Raw genomic sequence first — 19,231 nt, forward strand, 5'->3', positions numbered from 1 at the left:
GATTTAGGACAATTTTGCTGATGGATGTCCTGTGCCAGGACATGTCAGCCTCCCGGTTTGGACAGGCCACACAGGGTGAGCCAGGGACAGGGACAGGCAGCCAGAGAGCCCTCTGTGTCCATGGTTTCCTGACAGTGACGAGGGGGACTGGGAAATGGCTGGATCGGATCCAGAGAGCCTCAGCCACCCAACAAAAAATCTAAACACGCTGGCGGTACCGTGTGTGGCGCTACTAATGAAGACTAACGGTTGCACCCAGGACAGACCGGGGCGACTGGGATCGAGCAATCTGGCTCGGACCCGTTCCACAAAAACTGACTGCTGACTGCAGTGGCTGGGACCTCAGGTGTCGCTCTAGACCGAAAACAAAACCAACCAACACGTGGAAAAAAAAAAAAAAACGCACTTCTTTTTGGATAAAGCAACACGCTTCATCTCTGCTCACAATGGTTTAAAAAAAAAAAAAAAAAAAGATCCCAGTTGCCTTTAGGCAAGTGATGAGACAAACACGCCCGTCCCAAAAAAGAATTAAGAGAAGAGGCGCATGCACCATCCACCTGATATGGCCAGGGCTTGGGGGCAGCGAAGTCTGGCACGCTCAGGCCGGGGTGGGGGCCACAGTAGCTAACCTACATGTGCTGAAGATGAGCCTTTAAAGGTCGGCCAAGGCCAGAAAAGCGCTGGGAGGGAACCTGGCTGGTGGGCCACTTGTGTGATCTAGGTCAGCCGTGTCTTGACGGCACGGTCCTGGTTAAGGGGACGCTGATTAAGCCGAGTTTCTGCCCTCCAGAGACTGACGAAGAGTCACAACTCTCCCCTTAAGCATATGGCGAAAATATGTTGTCTAAACCATGTTTTCTTCCCCTAGGTCTAGGACTAGATAGGTCAAGTTCAGCTGAAGGACGCAAAGCTTTAATCATGCATTTGTAGTTAGTGGTCAGATTTTGATGGAAAATCCATGTTTAATGTCCTCTCCAATCTCTTGCGATTTATGTGATGTGGCTGGTAGCATCAGCGACCATAAAATGGAGAGAACTGGGCATTTTGTAAATAAAATGTTAGAATGCCATGTGGCATGTAGCAATAGCAATGTTTTAATCAGCTACGTTCTGTTCATGCTAAAATAGCATAAATCATTAAATATTGTCTTGTCTTATAACTAGTTCTGTGGTGACATTTTCAAGTGAACCAAGCTAATATGATTTGGGTGTATTAGGAACATTGGCACAGGTTGAAGGAAGCTCTTACTGCACTTGCTCCGATCCCTTAACCCACATTTAACACAACTAGTTCTTGAGGAGCTGAGCCAGGTGTGGTGGAACAGGGTAAGAAGAAAGCTGTAGGAGAGTCCAATCTATGGGAGTGGAAGTGGTCATATGCCAAAAACACCTTGACTGTGTAGTTCTATTTCATGGTGGGTCAGACGTGAAAGTGGAATGCTGCTCAGTCCAAAATAAGGTTTTCTGTTCATTAACAAGCCTGAGTTTGATTGGGCTAAAGATGGGACTACAGAGATACGGCTATCCATGCCAAGTCAGTAGAAATCACATGGAGAGATATAAGACAACAAGAAGTGACAGATTAATGAGCTGCACACCCACCCACACACACACACACACATAAACTCACACAGTAGAGATATTGCACGTGAGAGGGAGGGTGATGGACAGCCTCTAAGTACCGTCAGCATGTCCAGGCAAAATCTAATGAACAACAGGGCAATTAGCACATATTTCCGTATGATAAATAGCCCTACAAAACACAGAAGAACCATAGAAGGCAGTATAAAAATGTGGAGCAATGAGACACTCACTTTGACAGGTGGGAATGTCACAGAACTTCCAGTTGTTTCCGTCCTCGTGGTCTGAAACGTAGCACCAGGGCCGCACATCCCCATCTGGATTCCTGGTACCGTGAAGGGGAGACAGACAGGAAGAATTTATCATGAAATCATGACTTACCCATCCAGCAAGGGCATGCAGACATCGCAAGGAGGAGAAAGGCACTTTATGAGCAGTCAGTCAAAGCCTGTTGGCTCTTAGCTCTTAAAAGGGCATAAGCAGAGAGCCAGAGGACACTGCCTGTTCTCTTCCACGGGTTGACTGCACCCATGGAAGAGAAGGAAGTGTCCTCTGGCTCTCTGCTTAAGCACTTTTAAAAGGCTAACCAAGCATGTCCACCTCAACACAAAAAAAAATCATTTTGCATTTATGCTGGTCTTCCTCTGACAATGTTCCATATATTTGTCCCATATATTCCAAAACAATTTATTCATTAATCAGACAGCTCCATCTAGTTATACTTCCTTATAAGAATTTTGCGCTCAAACCAAACTGAGAATGCCCCGATATTGTCCGATCTTGGAAGCTATGCAGGTCTGGGCCTGGTTAGTACTTGGCGGCTCTCTGGGATCAAATACATCACTTATACAAACACTAAAAACAGCACAGCAGCCTTTACAAGCTCCTCCTTTACAGCATTTTGGAAAAGTATTACAATCCTCCTCAAATTTCACACTCTTCAACATATTTCACACGCTCATTTTAGTATGTCATTTATGTATGTCATTATGTCCAGATGACTGAAGACGCAAGAGATTCCTTTTTTTACGTTAGCTGCAGACATTCGAATAGCTTCCAAGGCCAACGTGAACTCTTTCAGTTGTGGACAGCGGGTGTCCCGGCATGGCTGAGCATAATTGCTTGAAATCCATTCTTCTTTCCTTTGTGGCTTGATAATACGGAATCTTGAAAACCCCCCTCCGGGTTAGTGATATCTGATTACAGCCATTGTGCTGAGAATTCTGAAGGGCGTTTCCATCTTTTCTTCTTCAATCAAAAACACTTTCCAGATCCTCTTCCTGGCCTTCCAAAGAAAGGTGTATTGATCGAGACATCTTTTTATGTACAGTCTTTTCATGTCGGGTAGAGGGACGGATTTAACCTTGGGCAAAGACTGAGTTAACCACAAACATTTTCTCTCATTATGCGGGGACAAAATAATCTGAGGCTCCTTCGTAAGTGCATCTGACAGCACCATCCCTTTTCCTTTAGCACAAACAGAGCAAGAGCAGTTCTTTTTCTCAAACAAAACTTTTCAGGAAAAGATGATCATTTTGCCTGGCTTGGGAATTGGCAGCGACTGCTTTCCATGCCTTCAGAGCAATTCATTCCCCCGTCAGGAGCAACACCTGCTTGGAATTGTTCTACCTAGAACACGCCCTCTCCAGGGTGGGCGGAGTTCAGGAGGGTTGCATTAGATCATGAAAAAGGAAAGGGATCGAACACGCAGACACACACACACACACACACACCAAACACAAACGCAGTCAGGTTATAGCTCCACTCCATACACAAAACCAAAGGAGGTTCACCTTGAACCCCTGGTGCTAATTCATCTCCTCATTTCAGAGCTAATCACCCCCCAGGGGGTAAACAAATGACTTCCACTGGAGAACACAGGGCTGGGGGCCCCCTGCGCCCCAAGATCAGCCACTTGGCCACTTTGATCAGCAAACAGGAGGTGGGTTGCCTCGGAGCGGCACTCAGACCCTTTCATGTGTTACCATAACCACCAGATCATCTTTAACTGGGGGGCAGTATGCAAACATCAATCAGTCAATCTTTATTTGTATGGAGCTTTTTATAATTTACATTGTCACAAAGCGCCTAACAAATAGAACAGGTGACCAAGCCAGAGGCAACAGTGACAAGGAAAAAACTCCCTCTAACGGGAAGAAAACCTTGATAGAACAGCAAGACTCAGCAAGGGGAAGCCATCCTCCTCTGGTCAGAATTAACGAACGAACGAAATAAATCCAAAAACTGATGGCATATGAAGGTTCTAGCGGTTCACTTGTCTATAATGAATTAGCATCCAGGTAGTGTTAAAGAGTCCCAGCAGGTGACATAAGGTGTGGGTCAGCAGAGGGTCAAGTAGGAGTCCATTGAGGTCGGCCATGTCACGTGATCACTCCGGACCAGGAAAGTCCCCGAGCAGGATTGACCATCCACAATGGGTGGTGAAGGATAGAGAAAATAGAAGAGTGAGTTAGTGATGGTTTTGCAACAAATAACAGTAGCTGAACAGAGAACTAGAGATTTCCGGCGGCACTAACTACCGCAGCGTTACTAATGGTGAGGGGTGTGCTGTTAAAGGCTAGACTGTATAAGAAGGTTTTTAGCAAGGATTTAAATACTGAGACTGTGTCTGAATCCTGTACATCCCTCTGAAGATTGTTCCAAAGATTTGGGGTTCTATAAGCAAATGCTCTATTTCCAGCAGTGATTTGCGTACAGGGGGGACAGCCAGTAAGCCTACTCCCAGAGAACAAAGGGAGTGTGGTGTGTTATGAGGGACTAGTAGGTTACTAAAATAATCTGGAGCAAAATCATAGCTTTATCCGTGATCCGTGACTTTATCCGAAGTCAATACGGAACTTATCTTGAGGCCAATGCAAAGAAGACAATACAGGTGTAATGTGATCATAGTTTCTAGAACCCAGGCTGCAGATTTTGGACAAGCTGAAGTTTATTCAACTATGAACTATTTTCTCTCCATCAGAGATGGAGAGAAACTTCCTAACTCCAGCAATGTTTCTTAGGTGGAAGTATGCAGTCATGGAAATATTTTGAATGTGTCAATCAAATGACAAATCAGCAGCAAAAGTCACACACAAATTCTTTACAGATGTACTAGGACCAGTTGAAAAAACAGCACATCCAATATATGTTTTGTCAATGCACGTCTTTTGGGACCGATCACCAATACTTTGGTCTTATCCGTGTCAAGCATGAGGAAATTGTAGGTCATCCAGTCTTCTTCAGACAAAGGTGGTGAAGTTCATCTGGCTTGGCAGATGTACACTTGGGTGTGTCTGCATAAAAATAAAGTTTACCCCATTCCTACGAATTAAATGAATGAGTGGCAGCATGTACAATGAAAATAACAAAGGGCCCAGTACTCAGCCCTGTGGAAGCCCGTATTTCAAAGTAATCACTGCCCCAGCCAACAAAGTGAAAGCGATCAAATGAGTAGGATTTGAACCAGGAGATAGCTGTCCCACGTATTCCAACTAACATTTCAAGCTGATTTAGTAGAATGTTATGGTCTATGGTGTCAAAGGTTGCAGGTCTAAGAGCACTAGCACATAGATAAGGTCCTGGTCAGAAGATAAAAGAAGGCCATTTAATATTTTCAGTAGGGCAGTTTCTGTGCTATGGTTCTGTCTAAAACCCGACTGATAAATTTCTAACATGTTATTTGTGGTGAAAAAAGCACAAAGGTAGAAGGTTAGAAATAGGTCTGCAATTCGATAAAACCCCTGGATTAAGAGTAGGTTTCTTAGGCAGCGATATTTTAACAGTTTAGGCATAAAGGAACATAGCTAAGACCAATGGAATAATTCACCTAATGTATGTAGTACCTCCTTCCGTAGTCTAGCAGGTATTGGGTCGAGGACACAGGTTGATGGCTTACTTGAGGAGACCAATGCAACAGGTTCAGAGAGTGCAATCGGGGCAAAGAAATCAAATGTAGGTGCAGACTAATCCATGACTAATAACTTGTTCATCCACAGCATTATTACCTAAGATGTTCTGTCTCCTCTGGTTGATGTTATTATCAAAGTAATAACCACATGCACCTCATCAGGAGCATGCCCAGGCATTGTGTCAGACAGGCACGCTACTGGCACGCTCCTTTTGACTTGTTTTGAGGACATTACATCACAGTTGGATCAACCTGTGGTGTGTTTTTCCTATATGGGTTGATAAATTAGTTGATTAGTTGGGTTGATTAATTTTTTGTCCCAGGATTTAACAGGTTAAAAGACTGAAGAGTCTCCTTCTGCACCGATCATTTTAAAGCTACAAATAAATTACACATAAATCATATCTCCTATTTAATTTTATGCCACCTTTCAAACACCTTTCCATGTGTGAAGTGAAGACAACAATGCACATTATATTGGTGATCAAAGGTGATGTTGCATGGTGATCAATTACACTTGACTTTCTACAATCTGCTTCATTGCAAAACTTTCAGCATTCATGCAGAAATATCCAACACTGGTTATTGTAAAATATAATCAATGATATATTCATGGGTGATGAGAATAAATGTAGAAATTACACTACTCATATTATGTTATGTAAATTTTAGTTTTCATGACTGCAATTTCAAAACACACACACACACACACACACACACACACACACACACACACACACAGAAAAAGCCTGCCTCCAGTTGTTTTGAGACGTGTTAAGCCCCCACTCCACCTAATCCACCCCGTCTGCCACTGCAATCCCCCTTTCTGTTCCCACATCATCCAGTCTGCAGAGCAGCCACACAACAGACTGAGACAGAGGAGGGGTGTCCCCGCTCTCTATACACCTCTCCCTTTTCTACCAGCAGTGCGGGAAAAATGCCAGGCAGGACGAGGTCGTCCCTGAAAAATGCTCCCAAATGCCATCGCTCCACCTGTCAGTCTTTCTTCTGCTCCAGTCAACATATGACTGAGATAAACAAGCAGGACTGAATCGGGTAGGTTCTGGCCAGAACGTCAGTGTGCATCATCCTAAGTTAAAGTTTCAATCACGTGAGCTGCATCATACACGACCACCTTTACCTTAAAATGAAACACTTCTGTCGTCATAGGATGATGATGGGAAGCCAACACCTTGCCATCAGAACAGACTCCAGAAGAGTAACAGAAACCATGTGTGGGGACAACGTTAAAAAAAGCTTGAAGAAGGAAAGGCATTAGTTATAAGGCTTTAGCACTAATCTGTCCGTGCTTGTGCTGCAGAGATATTTTCATCTGACTTTGCCTGAACAAACTCTTCAAGCATTTCTTCAGGCATGTGGGAAAGAACACACACTCTTCTGATTTTGTGACAACTGTCCAACTGTCCAAGAGCAAATGGCGACTTTTCCATTACGCTCAAACCCTGTGGATGGGCTCATCTAAATCATCTACCCTTCTGATTTACGGCCTGCGCTGAATACTGAATGGGTCAAAAATGACAGTAACAGGGCTTGGACATTTACCATGGGTTCAACTTAAAACAATGAGTCGTTACTGACCGACAGTAGCTGTGGTTCCCCAGTCCGCCCTCCCCGTTGGGGTATCTGAGGGTGTTGTAGGGATGCTCAAAGGTCTCATTCCAAAAGAGGCATGGCCTGCCCCCGTCCAGCGAGGTCCGGTCCTGATGACCTCGATAGTCCTGGCCGTTAGCGGTGTAGCACTCTACGAACCAAGCAGAAATAAGTGTAAGTGACAAGAAAACTTGATTTTCATATGTTTAATGCGGGGTGCAGCAAATATATGATAATATATGAGAAAATGCATATGGAATTAGAGATTTGCTTATGGGTGCTTCTCATGCAATAAATCTAGAACTCACTGAGCAGAACATAATTACAAACACAATGCAAACTGGTTACGCATTTGGTTCATTTGGTTCATTTTCATTTTAGAGGTCTGTCACAAAAAAATTCTGATTATGCCAACGACTTGAACTAATGTTCAAAACTGTTTTGTGATAATGAGAATTCTGGGAATTTTAAATCGATGATGTAATTAGACATAAAAATATTACATAATGATTAAATTACAGCTTATGAAATGTTTGCTACATTTTTCTCCATGGTTTCAGCCTTAAAGTTTGATCTGAAAAGGATCAATTTGAGTTTTGCTGTGTCTTTAGCAGCTTGTCTGTGCTCACCCAGGAGTCACCCATTCCCATGAGTGATGGGTACTGACCCTTCAAAAGTGCATTTTCATTATAATGAACCCCACTAGCACAGTGTGCATGAAAAATAATGTTGTAAGATTTCTCCAAAATAAATAATATGATGGCCATATTGTAAACTGCAGTACACCGCAGACAAAGAATATTGCAGTTTAGGAAATGCAATAACTTGTTTAATTCACTGTCAAAACTCTGACTACTTTTTAAACACATCATCTTCAAGGACAAAATGTTCACTTGCTGCCTAAAATATACCCCACCCACTGCTCGCCTCCAGCGTAGCAAGGTAACCAATGTTATTCACTTCACCAGTCATAATGTTATGGCTGACTGGTGCATATCTGTATATAGCACTATTTTCTACATCAGGCATTTTCAATAGGCCCTTTAAAGTGCACCCGTCTCTCTCTCTGCCCACTTGTTCTGTATGAGTTGGCCGAGGGAGAGGCCGTCATGCAGAGCTGGCCAGGCAAGGGGAAGAGAGAAAAGTGCAATTCAGAGTCACTCAGACCCAAGAGCAATCGCCATCTCCTCCTCCTCCTCCCATCAGGAATCTGGGGCGGGACTGTGCATCCCAAATGCGACGCTGCCCTTCACCCACCCTCTCCTGGCTGAGTGGATTACATGACTGTAAATCAGCTCCTTGCCTGCGGTTGGATGCACGGGCAGAATCGGAGAAAAAGACAACGGGAAGGAGGTGGGGGGGGGAGAACTAGAAGCTGCTCTGCCAAGGCTTGCAGTTTCAGAGACGTCAGTTTCCAGCTGTGGCGAGAACAAGCAGAAAGTTTCCAAGCGGAGGTGTAAAAGGGTCATGCGGATGAGGGTTACGCAGCGTTCCGCAACGGCAGCGGTTTCATGCGGGCATGGGGAGCGATTTTCTTGCGGTGACGATGGCTAAACGGCGAGGGGGTGAGATAAGAGAGTCAATCATAAAGATGAATGAACTGTTTAAAAATTGCAGGAAATGTGAAAAAGAGAAAGAGAGAGAGAGAGAAGAGAAAAAAATGCGTTGTGCGGTATGGTACGGTTATTCCGTCCATTATAAACCCCTGGGGGGCTGGAAGTGTCCGTCTTCTGGTTGTAATAACACCCTATACTCATACAACTGTTTTCCCTTTTCCCCATGGTCACCAAGCAACCATCTCCTTCCACCACTATGAGACATCTTTGTTGTGGTTGAATCTGATGGGTTGATGGGAAACAGAACCAGAACCGCATGAAAGGCCAGCCAACCAGCCAACCAACCAACCAAGAGGGAAGAAAACCTATAAAGTACATGCAAAACACAACGGCAGCGTGAGAGGAAGACGCGCCCATACCACACCACCACAAACAAGAACGTTTCTGTTTTTTAAAGAAATGGGCCCAAAATGGATTATTCACAGAGTTAATCGCCCTGTCATTACCGTGGTCAGGATTTAAGGGCTAATTACTTCCACATTGCCACTTCAGATATGCAGGGTTATGGGAGGGGACGCTGTGATGTGATCCTCAGAGAGCAAAAACAAAAAAAGTGCTGACGTGCAAAAATACTCCCACCACACCTTTCTACCGTGCACTATTGGCCAATTCCTTTTTTTAACCGTTAATCGTTTGTCAATTAATGTAATTGTGTCCAAGTTTTATTCTTTATTTTATTCCAGCATTGGCTATATGGGATCAAACTAGACATAATCACTCAAGGAGACGTCTTTAAGCTGTGACTTTCGACGTCATTGCCACACAACATTTTAGTATTTCCATGATAGGGTGGTAGTAGCCTAGTGGGTAACACACTCGCCTTTGAACCAGAAGACCCAGGTTCAAATCCCACTTACTACCATTGTGTCCCTGAGCAAGAAACTTAACCCTAAGTTGCTCCAGGGGGGGACTGTCCCTGTAACTACTGATTGTAACTCGCTCTGGATAAGGGCGTCTGATAAATGCTGTAAATGTCTATATTGAATTAATCATGAGTGCAGTAAATCGACAAACTGCTGACAAAAAGGGGTGAATGATGAGCTCATAATCCCCAAGTGTACTAAGACCAACTGTCCTTTATATTCTACATTGTATAAAGATAACACCGTACGCTGCGTTGGAATGGCCAGTTGGAGGCCCATCAGACCTCACATCATACCCCCACCACACACTGCATCACGCCTGTCTAGGTGGCAGAGGGAAGCGGGCCTGGCAATTTGCAGAACAGCATTTCACTGAACCCAAGGTCTAACGCCCGCTGACAACGTTGCATGCGTTGGAGAGTAATGTGTCCATTTTGCCAGAGTGAGTGCAACTCGCTCTGCCAAGAAACTGGGCTTTTGAAGTTTTTTCGGATATAAATAAAGACGGCCGTCTCAGCCTGCTACGCTGGCTTCTCTTTAAGTGTTACGGCTCGCTTTATCAAAGCAGTATTAGCAGCGAGAGGACGCTCAGCGAGCCCCAGCATCCGAACGGAGGACGTAATGATGAGTGATGCTATATTTGCGTTGGAAGAGAGATCACAGAACAAGGACCTTTTCTTACCATGGCCTTCAATTACACGGTTCAGACTTTATGATGGTTACCGAGACCACACTGTGAAAAAACATCCAGCAGACGTCCACCTCAAACCAGGGCATTTCCTGAGCCATTCATCATGGAAAACGGAAGGCAGACGGAAGGCTGCGAGGTTAAATAAATAAAAACGGGCTCATCTCAAGTACAGGCCAGCAGGCTCACTTAACCAGCAAGTGAGAAGATGGGCTCAAAAGGCCACTCGTTCTAGCCCAGTTACTAAACCACCCGACAGAATCCATCCAAGATCAGGACGTCTGTCATAAATCTGCATAATTGGTGAAAGTGAAGTCAAATAAAGAAAACAGGGATCAGAGTGGGTGACGCGGTCTCCTATGAACCAGAAGACCCCAAAGTCACACTTGCAATCCCCACTTACTGCCCCTGTAACTACTGATTGTTGGTTGCATTTAATGCTGTAAATGCAAGAGATGGGAAGGTGTTTATACTTTATTTATGTGGGTGGACTCGTTCAATATCCTTCACATTTAGAATAGTTGAAACGTCATTTACGAATGGCATCACTGATCGGTCATGTTCGCTAAGCGCCAAGCACTTAGCTATAGTGTGGTCGTAGCTTAGGAGGTAACACGCTCGCTTGTGAACCAGATGACCCCGAAGGTCTAAGGTTCAAACTCCAATTACTACTAATGCGTCTCTCAGCAGGACACTACACCCGAGTTGCTCCAGGGGGACTGTCCCTGTAACTAGTTACTCTTAAGATGACTGCTAATTGATTGCAAATTTAAGCTAAGCAGGGAACAGGTTTATATAATTCTTTATTTATGTGGGTCCAGTATTCTGCCACAGTGGACTCAATCAATATCACTCACATTGAGAATAGTTTAAAGTTCAGTAATGAATGAGGCATCATGAAGTCAAGTTTGGAAGTTCGGGCAACAGCATTTATCAGACGCCCTTATCCAGAGCGACTTACAACCAGTAGTTACAGGGACAGTCCCCCCCTGGAGCAATTTAGGGTTAAGTGTCTTGCTCAGGGACACAATGGTAGTAAGTGGGATTTGAACCTGGGTCTTCTGGTTCATAGGCGAGTGTCTTACCCACTAGGCTACTACCTAGTGGTAGCAATTGCTTTGCTTCACAAGATATAAAGGAGGCCAGTGCTAATTACCATCAGTCTAGAAATACAATGTCAAAATACAACATGTCCGGATAAACAATACATATGTATATATTGCTTTTTATTCACTTAGCTACACTGAATTTGTCTTCTTCATCATGAAAATGTATTTTGTAACAGACTACAATCTTGGGTCATCTACAATCGTTGCAGTTGTCATCACCACAAAAATACATTCATCAAGGGTGGGATTTTGTCGGTGTCATCGGTCCCTATGTAGACGTTTATGGAAGATTATGAGATATGGAAGATATTCAAGTGGCAAGTGTGGATGTGCTCTCCTCTCCCTTTTCGGCTGTTTGCACAGCGTAACTGCCCCGGCCACCGAAATTCCTAACAAGCAGACGCGGCAACAAAACATGCACTAACTCTCGGGAGTCTGCCCACAGCATTCCTGCCCCCCACCCCCTTCCTGTCGGCACACACCTACGGTACGGTAGGAATGAGGGGGGAAAGGGCGTCATTTTTATCTGTTGCGGTCGCGTTTTAAGGTGCACTCGATGCGGAAAACACTGCACACAAGCCTTCATTGTTCCCAGGAATTCAGTGTGTGTGTGCATGCGTGTGTTGTCCCCGGCCTCTGTTGTCCCCGGCCTTCCTCACAGCGCTTTGACGCACGTCCACCTACAGGCCCGGAGGCACATGACTGGGTCAGAACCTGGGATGACAAGCCTCAAAGAAACATTCCGGCAGTTTCAGCCACCCACCGCCCGTCCTCGGAGGTACGCGGCCAGAGCGTCCACGGCGAGGACGTGAGTGGCGTCGCCTCCCCCGCCATCCTCCGCGCACCTCACAGCAAAACACACCTGTCTGAGGGCCGGTTGGGGTTTATCACGGTGCCAAGAATGTTAATTACATGTGGTTTTCAGGCAGGCGCTCAGGGCTTCTCGGGGCATGTGAGCGCAGCGCTTGGCTGCCAGTTGAGTGGTTACAGAACCGGGACGTGGCGAGGGGACAACGCGTCACACACTCAGCACAACGTGGTTCCTGGAGTTTTAAGATAATTAAGGCGTGTAAACGGGAAAAAGTTTTCTTTGGTAGTTAGAAGATATGTTGCTACGACTACAGCTAGTGATCACCACACCAGTTGCTTCTTTACCGCTCGGTTGTCTTTGACGCTGGCGGCCCGGGTTTGAGTGCTGCCCCGCCAAGGTGCCAACAAACACATTTTACATTTTACAGCATTCACCAGACGCCCTTATCCAGAGCGACTTACAATCAGTAGTTACAGGGACAGTCCCCCCCTGGAGACACTCAGGGTTAAGTGTCTTGCTCAGGGACACAATGGTAGTAAGTGGGATTTGAACCCAGGTCTTCTGGTTCATAGTCGAGTGTGTTACCCACTAGGCTACTACCACTCCCACCACTGCGCATGTCATGGCTGCCCACTGCTCACCAAGGGTGATGGTTAAAAGCAGAGGACACATTTTGTTGTGTCACCACGTGCTGTGCTGCTGTGCATCACAAAAAAACATCACATTACTTGCATGGCTATCGGAACATCTCAGAATATTTAACATGTTGAAATAAATGAACACAATTAATGCCGTCGTGTTGAGTTTATGCCGTGTGAGGGGGTCTGACCTGGGTTTCTTTAGAGGCCGGAAACCGGGAACGACTAGATGAAAAGACAGCATTTTAGTTCTGAACGCCACGTAGGCTTCACTGATTTGCAGGGATGGGTGGAGTTCTGCTACGATGAGGTGAACAGCGGCGGAGGAATTGTCAGAATGAGCCCCCGGGGGCTGGAAAATTGCCGGAGAAGTTTTGTGGCAGCACGTTCCCGCGGTGATTGACAGCGAGGAGATGAAAGGCCCAGCGACGCCGCATTCTGATGCCTGTGAGGAGCGCAGCAGTTTCCATGTGTGATTGCTGCTCGGCTCAAATTAAAAAACGGCTCGACGCTCCTCCGCCGAGCGGGCGAGAGGCGCCGTAAGCCACGCGTTTTCATGCGAGGGTAATTACGGAAGATGTAAATTTGGAGTTTGTTTACCCCGTCCCTCCGAGGAACATCTAGCATCTGACTCGGCTCGAGAAGTCTGGAACTCGTCTCCCGTCCACCGGAACGCGAATATCCGCCATCTGGCTTCGGTGCCGGTGCGGCTGTTGTGGTGTTGGTTTCGTCCGCCGCCGTAAACTTGCCGAGCATCTGACCACCGGCCTGACGGGAGACCGGATGGGCGGCGGCGACGTGCCTGGCCCTCTTTTGACAGGCGGATGGATTACAGGAACCCACCCGGCGACCTGGGCCGCGACTCCGGTTACGTGGCGTCGGCCGCCACGTGAGACCACGGGGAGCCTCGTGGACACGCGAATAAATCAGGGCCACCGTCAGGTCGGAGTTCAAGCGAATCGCTACGGTTTTTAATAAGAAGCGAGATTTGTCCGTAGCTTCTGCCTTCGGCGGCTTTGGGAAACGTTTGGAACTTGCACTGTCGCTGTTTGGAGCAGCGCGGCACGTTGCCAGGGGTCACAGGTCACAGGCGAACGAGGGCGAAGCGTTTAAAAACGAGGCTTCGCCTGGACAGCGCGCCGGGGCGGTTTGGGCGGAAGCGCGGCCCGCCGGGCAGCCGGGACGAGCGGCTGCGGGCGTCACGGTTACCCCGGGAGCGAGGGAAGGCAACAATTTGCTCCGGCAGCCGCAGAAGGTGTTTCTGGACAACAGCTCGGGCCGGCGGGAGGGTGCCGGGCGGCACGGCGGCTCTCGTAGCCATTCATTTGTTCGCACGTTTATTTTTGCGCTTCTCTCTCGCTCTCATAGGACTTGCAGGGTTGAAACAAACCGATTTACATATTTAATGCCGGGAGAAACGTATCAACTTCCGTAGGAATTTTTATTTCAAACCGCGGTTCTTCCTCTCGGCCTCGATGCCTGCGTTTCAGAACAAGGGTATGGACGGTGACCAAAGACAACCGGCACCGCGCTCAGAAGGCAGGTCATGCCCGGCACGGCAGCAATTCAATATCCCGACATTATCATCCCAAAACGGGAGCCCCATGAAATGCCACATAAACACGCTTGCTTAGGAAACTCTGGGATTGACGTTGGTCAAACTGGGGAACTGAAACACTTCCTCCAGATGGCCCGGGGCTAGCGGCGTGACCTCACCGCGGCACGGCGACCGGACGCCACACGAGCAAGCCCTTCGTTTTATTCGCAGTGTCGGGGCCGCCTTTCCAGCGACTTCGTTCCAGCTCCCTGCCGTACGCTTGGAGACGTGGACCACGGGATCGCCTTGCCATGTCAACGTCCGCGGTAAAATGCGATTGGCGTTGCCATGGTAATGGCTTGTAGGTCAGCAATGACGGATTACCCAACGCTCGTTCTTTGTTTCCGTTTCATACGAGCTTTGCATTCTGCTTTGAATTTTGAAACAAACAAATGAAATGCAAACAAACCAAATTGCATTCGGAAAAAAAGCCCGGATAGGAATCCGAAGTCGTGACCCTTTCATTACCGCGCCGGCACACCGGAACGGATCCACATCGCTGGACCGTACGCGAGGGCCCGAGGCCGCTCAGGCAGTGGCTCTCCTCCAAGCGGAAGAGCTGATGGTGGGAAGTGCCGGTGACAGTTTAAAGGGAGAGAATAAAAGTTGAGAAAGTGTGTGTGTGTGTGTGTGTGTGTGTGCATGCGTGAGATCAACGGGGCTGACTGATCCTAATCTCTGTTAAAAACAAATCCTCCTCAACCACCGATAAAAAAAACGCCCCTACTTGTAAAAGGTGACAGTTGTATAATATGCACAGTCACACTCAAAACACACACACACACACACGTACACGCGCAGAGCCAGCGAATGTGGAGCATGCAGCTGCCTGACAGATTAATTCCACGTTGTCTGCGGCTGCAGTTTCAGATCACAGCCGACTGACACGACAAACCTGACACCACCTTGTTGAGGGCACGACAGCGGCCTTTACACAAGCCACCGCATCTGTCATATCCAATTGCCTCAGCCCCACGGCGGCTGGGCGGGGCGGGGCGGGGCGGGGCCTGCTCGCTCGACGTGGCGGACGCCGCCACACCACTTTGCATCTCCCGCGGCGGCGGGATGCTCGGGGCAGGTGGTGATTTGCACAGCGAGGGGCCGTAAACAAAAGAGTGCACGGAGCTTTGGACCCTCTCGATCATTAGGGGTCCCCAAAAAAACTCCTCCTCAAGTCCATCGGCACGTAAGCTAAGCTTTTAGTTGGATCTTTTCTTTCTATGGCTCTGCTATTGGAATTACCCAGTTGAACGTTTGCCGATGGGCGGGCCACGCCCTCTAAGGCCCAGTTCTCAGGGCGCCAGTGGCTCAAACCAATTTAGTCATTACGTTTAACTCACATTACCGGTACCACCTGCCAAAAACAGCTAGAACGGTCACTTGAACTGGTGTTGGTAGTAGCCTAGTGGGTAACTATGAACCAGAAGACCCGGGTTCAAATCCCACTTACTACCATCGTGTCCCTGAGCAAGACACTTAACCCTAAATTGCTCCGGGGGGGGACTGTCCCTGTAACTACTGATTGTAGTCGCTCTGGATAAGGGCGTCTGATAAATGCTGTAAATGTAATGATGTCATCGCCCAGGTTCTACGCTACTGTTCTATACTGCCGGTGCTTTTCTTCAGTCACGTGCTTCCATGAATCCATTTATCAGGGAGAATTCCATTCACCATCATTACAGTTTCCATCCCCCTGGTGGTGGCAGCCAGAGGCGCATCTCGATCAACTGACCCCCGAACGTTTCAGGTCGCCTCCAGGTCTGACCGTCAGGCCAGACATGGGCTCAGACGGCCCCGCTGTAAATCACAGATCTACGCCCCCCCATCACCCCCCTGGGGTAACATGAGCCACGGAGGATAAGGCTGAATGCAGAACTCAGACACAATGGACAATCGGACCCCTCCTCCACTCCCAAGCTATTCACAGAGGGGACGCAGCGTCAGGCGGCTTCCGTGCCGTCTGCCAGATGCATGCCGGTGCTGCGTGGCTCCGCCCCAGAACTCCGCCCCGCATATGCCACTTCCTCATGTGGCCGGCACGCCAGGCAGGAGCAGGCGTGCGGCGGCGGCGGCGTGTAGCGAGAGCCTGTTAGTCTTCACAAAGAGGCCTTGGTCTGATTACCGGAAGGAAGGGCCACATTCTGAGCCCCATACGCCCCGGCCCCGCCCGACAACTCCGCCCGCATTCCTCCGCCTCCTCTGCTTCCCAGAAAGTTGCAGATCCCTTCCTGCGCTTACGCACGGTGCGGTGAAATCAGCCCACGAGCCAATTCTGACCCGGAGTCGTCGCCGGCGCGGCAACACAAAGATTGTCCGTCTATGGGGCCTTTTGTCAGAGTGGCGCGGCGGGCCGGGGAGAGAGGGGCCACGGGGGGCACATCGGGGGGATAGTGGAGTGGAGGGGATATAACGGGAAGGGCAGAAGGAGGACACGAGAGAAGGGTGCGAAATGGAAAACCTGAAGCGTTTCAGACACCTGGGCGAAGGAAAAGGTTCGAATGCTGTGTTCTGACCCCTTTAACAACGCCAGCGAAGCCCGTCCCACTCTAAAGTAAAGAAAGTGAAGTGAATGTCACATGTGATACACAGCAGCACAGCACACAGTGCACACAGTGAAATTTGTCCTCTGCATTTAACCCATCACCCTTGGTGAGCAGTGGGCAGCCATGACAGGCGCCCGGGGAGCAGTGTGTGGGGACGGTGCTTTGCTCAGTGGCACCTCGGCGGATCGGGAATCGAACCAGCGACCTTCTGATTACGGGGGCCGCTTCCTTAATCGCTAGGCCACCACTGCCCCACTCCACGCTCTCCCAGGCATCCCGACAGGTCCTTCATAATTACACGCCCGTAAACATATAACGGCACTCGAGTGAGGCGCCGTTTCATCAGCGCCGACGTTCAGACTAAACAAAGACGCTTCGAAGCGGGACAGCAAGCGCCCGGCCGCCGTGGTGGGGTGTCAGGAGGACATTCTCACCCGGGGTTTAGCCTCCGCCCCGCTGGGCAGGGTGGCCTGGCTGAGGCGAGGTGCCATTATCTCCTTGCCACGCCCCTTCTCCCTGTTCCGCGGTCACCGGGTCACCGTCCCTCTGGGAGGACAGGCGCTGCGCTGCGTCTCCCTCCAGAACCCAAACAACGTCTGAGGCCGGGCCTCGCAGACAACAGACGTCTCCGTGGTGCTTCCTCCCGACAAGGAATCCTGCTCGCCACATTCCTGCAGAGCCGCATTTTAACGGGTGGTGGCAGCCCCGTGGGTCCCACACTCAACTATGGACCAGAAGACCCAGGTTCAAACCCCACTTACTACCATCGTGTCCCTGAGCAAGACACTTAACCCTGAGTTGCTCCAGGGGGGGACTGTCCCTGTAACTACTGATTGTAAGTCGCTCTGGATAAGGGCTCTAAATGTAAATGTAACAAACTCCCACAAAAATGCGACATTCCCGAACACATCGGCCGTGGCCCTCCTGAAACGGCGCCTGCGGCTGCGTTAGGCCCCTGCTCGACTGTGACGATTATTAAATCTATTCTGCGGGAGATGTGCAGAGATGATCACATCCTTCAGTCCGTCAGACACAGTTCCAGAGTGCAATCTGGTGTCGTACTCACGAGGCCGCAACGTCGGAAATGTCCAACAAACGACATTTTCATCATTCTGGGACATTCTGGTGACGGACGAGCGGGATGTTCACAGCGGACGCAGGATTAACAGGCGTCCCTGTTACAGGAAGCAGAAAAACCAAGAGAGGAGAACCCAGCACGTCCGCCAGCAGGTGGTGCAGCAGGGTACAGCAGCAGGGCACGCATGGCGGCGTGTCCATTACACGGCTACGCCGCAGCGTTTAGTTTTCTACAGGGTAAAAACGGCAATTTAACTCATGTGAACACGAGCTGGACCCGGGTGAGAAGAACGACCTACGGCGGGGTTCGGTGTCCGTCCTCCATCGGACCTTCGGCACCTCTGCCACCGTTATTCCCAGGCCCGACTGCGAGCGCCGGGGGGGACAATGAGCAGTTGGGGGACTCTGCCCACGACTTCAGAGCTTTTAAATACATTGTCAATGCGGAGGTACAGACGGGCCTCGGCTCGGGCTCTGCACACACATGGGAAAAACCTCTCATTTCAATCAGGGACTATAATTAAGAAAGCAAAAATGAAAAAGCAACGCGCTGCAGGCCTGGGGGTGAAGCACAAATTACAGATGGAGCACCCTGGTCGGGCGTGGTCTTTATTAAACGTTTGCAATCCAGAAATCCTGGAGACCTGTGCAGACCAGGATAGTCGGAAAAGAGGGATTTCCATGGGAATTCTGTTTAGGAATTTTTTTTTTTTTTTTAATAATCTCGACACGCAACAACTGACTTTTCAGTGTTTTCATCATTAGATAGAAAACTCAAAACGACACACAGCACTTAATTTCACATTTTAATGCACGCTGGGAGAATTATTTTTTTTCCGAGTGATGACTTTGTCCGTTTTTAAGTTACGACGCTGCACAGAAGTCTTTTTTGGGAGGGGGGGTAAAAAAAGAAAAGAAAAGAAAAAAGTTTTTGCGCCGCAAGCCGCTTCCTTACCGGACTGGAGCGGGCTGGACGCCGCCGCGGCGGATATAAAACGCCGCCGAGGAGCAGCGCGCTGAGCGGCCAGCGGTCCATGGTCCGGCCGGTGGTCCGGAGCCGGAGGAGGGGGGGTGGACGCAGGTGAGCTCGGCTGCGCGGAGCGGATCTGCGGCGGATCGGCGGCGGAGCGCGGAGTTAAGACCGCGGGAGGGAGAGAGAGAGGAGTAAGAGACGGGGAGGAGGAGAGA

General features: G+C 48.7%; 1 pseudogene; it reads right to left on the reverse strand.

The window, feature by feature from the left end:
* LOC114799665 (kremen protein 1-like) overlaps positions 1 to 19,231 on the reverse strand; it is a 37,593-nt pseudogene that overhangs the window by 12,729 nt on the left and 5,633 nt on the right.

Source organism: Denticeps clupeoides, chromosome 11, assembly GCF_900700375.1.
Source record: "Denticeps clupeoides chromosome 11, fDenClu1.1, whole genome shotgun sequence".
In the NCBI taxonomy this organism is placed as follows: Eukaryota; Metazoa; Chordata; class Actinopteri; order Clupeiformes; family Denticipitidae; genus Denticeps; species Denticeps clupeoides.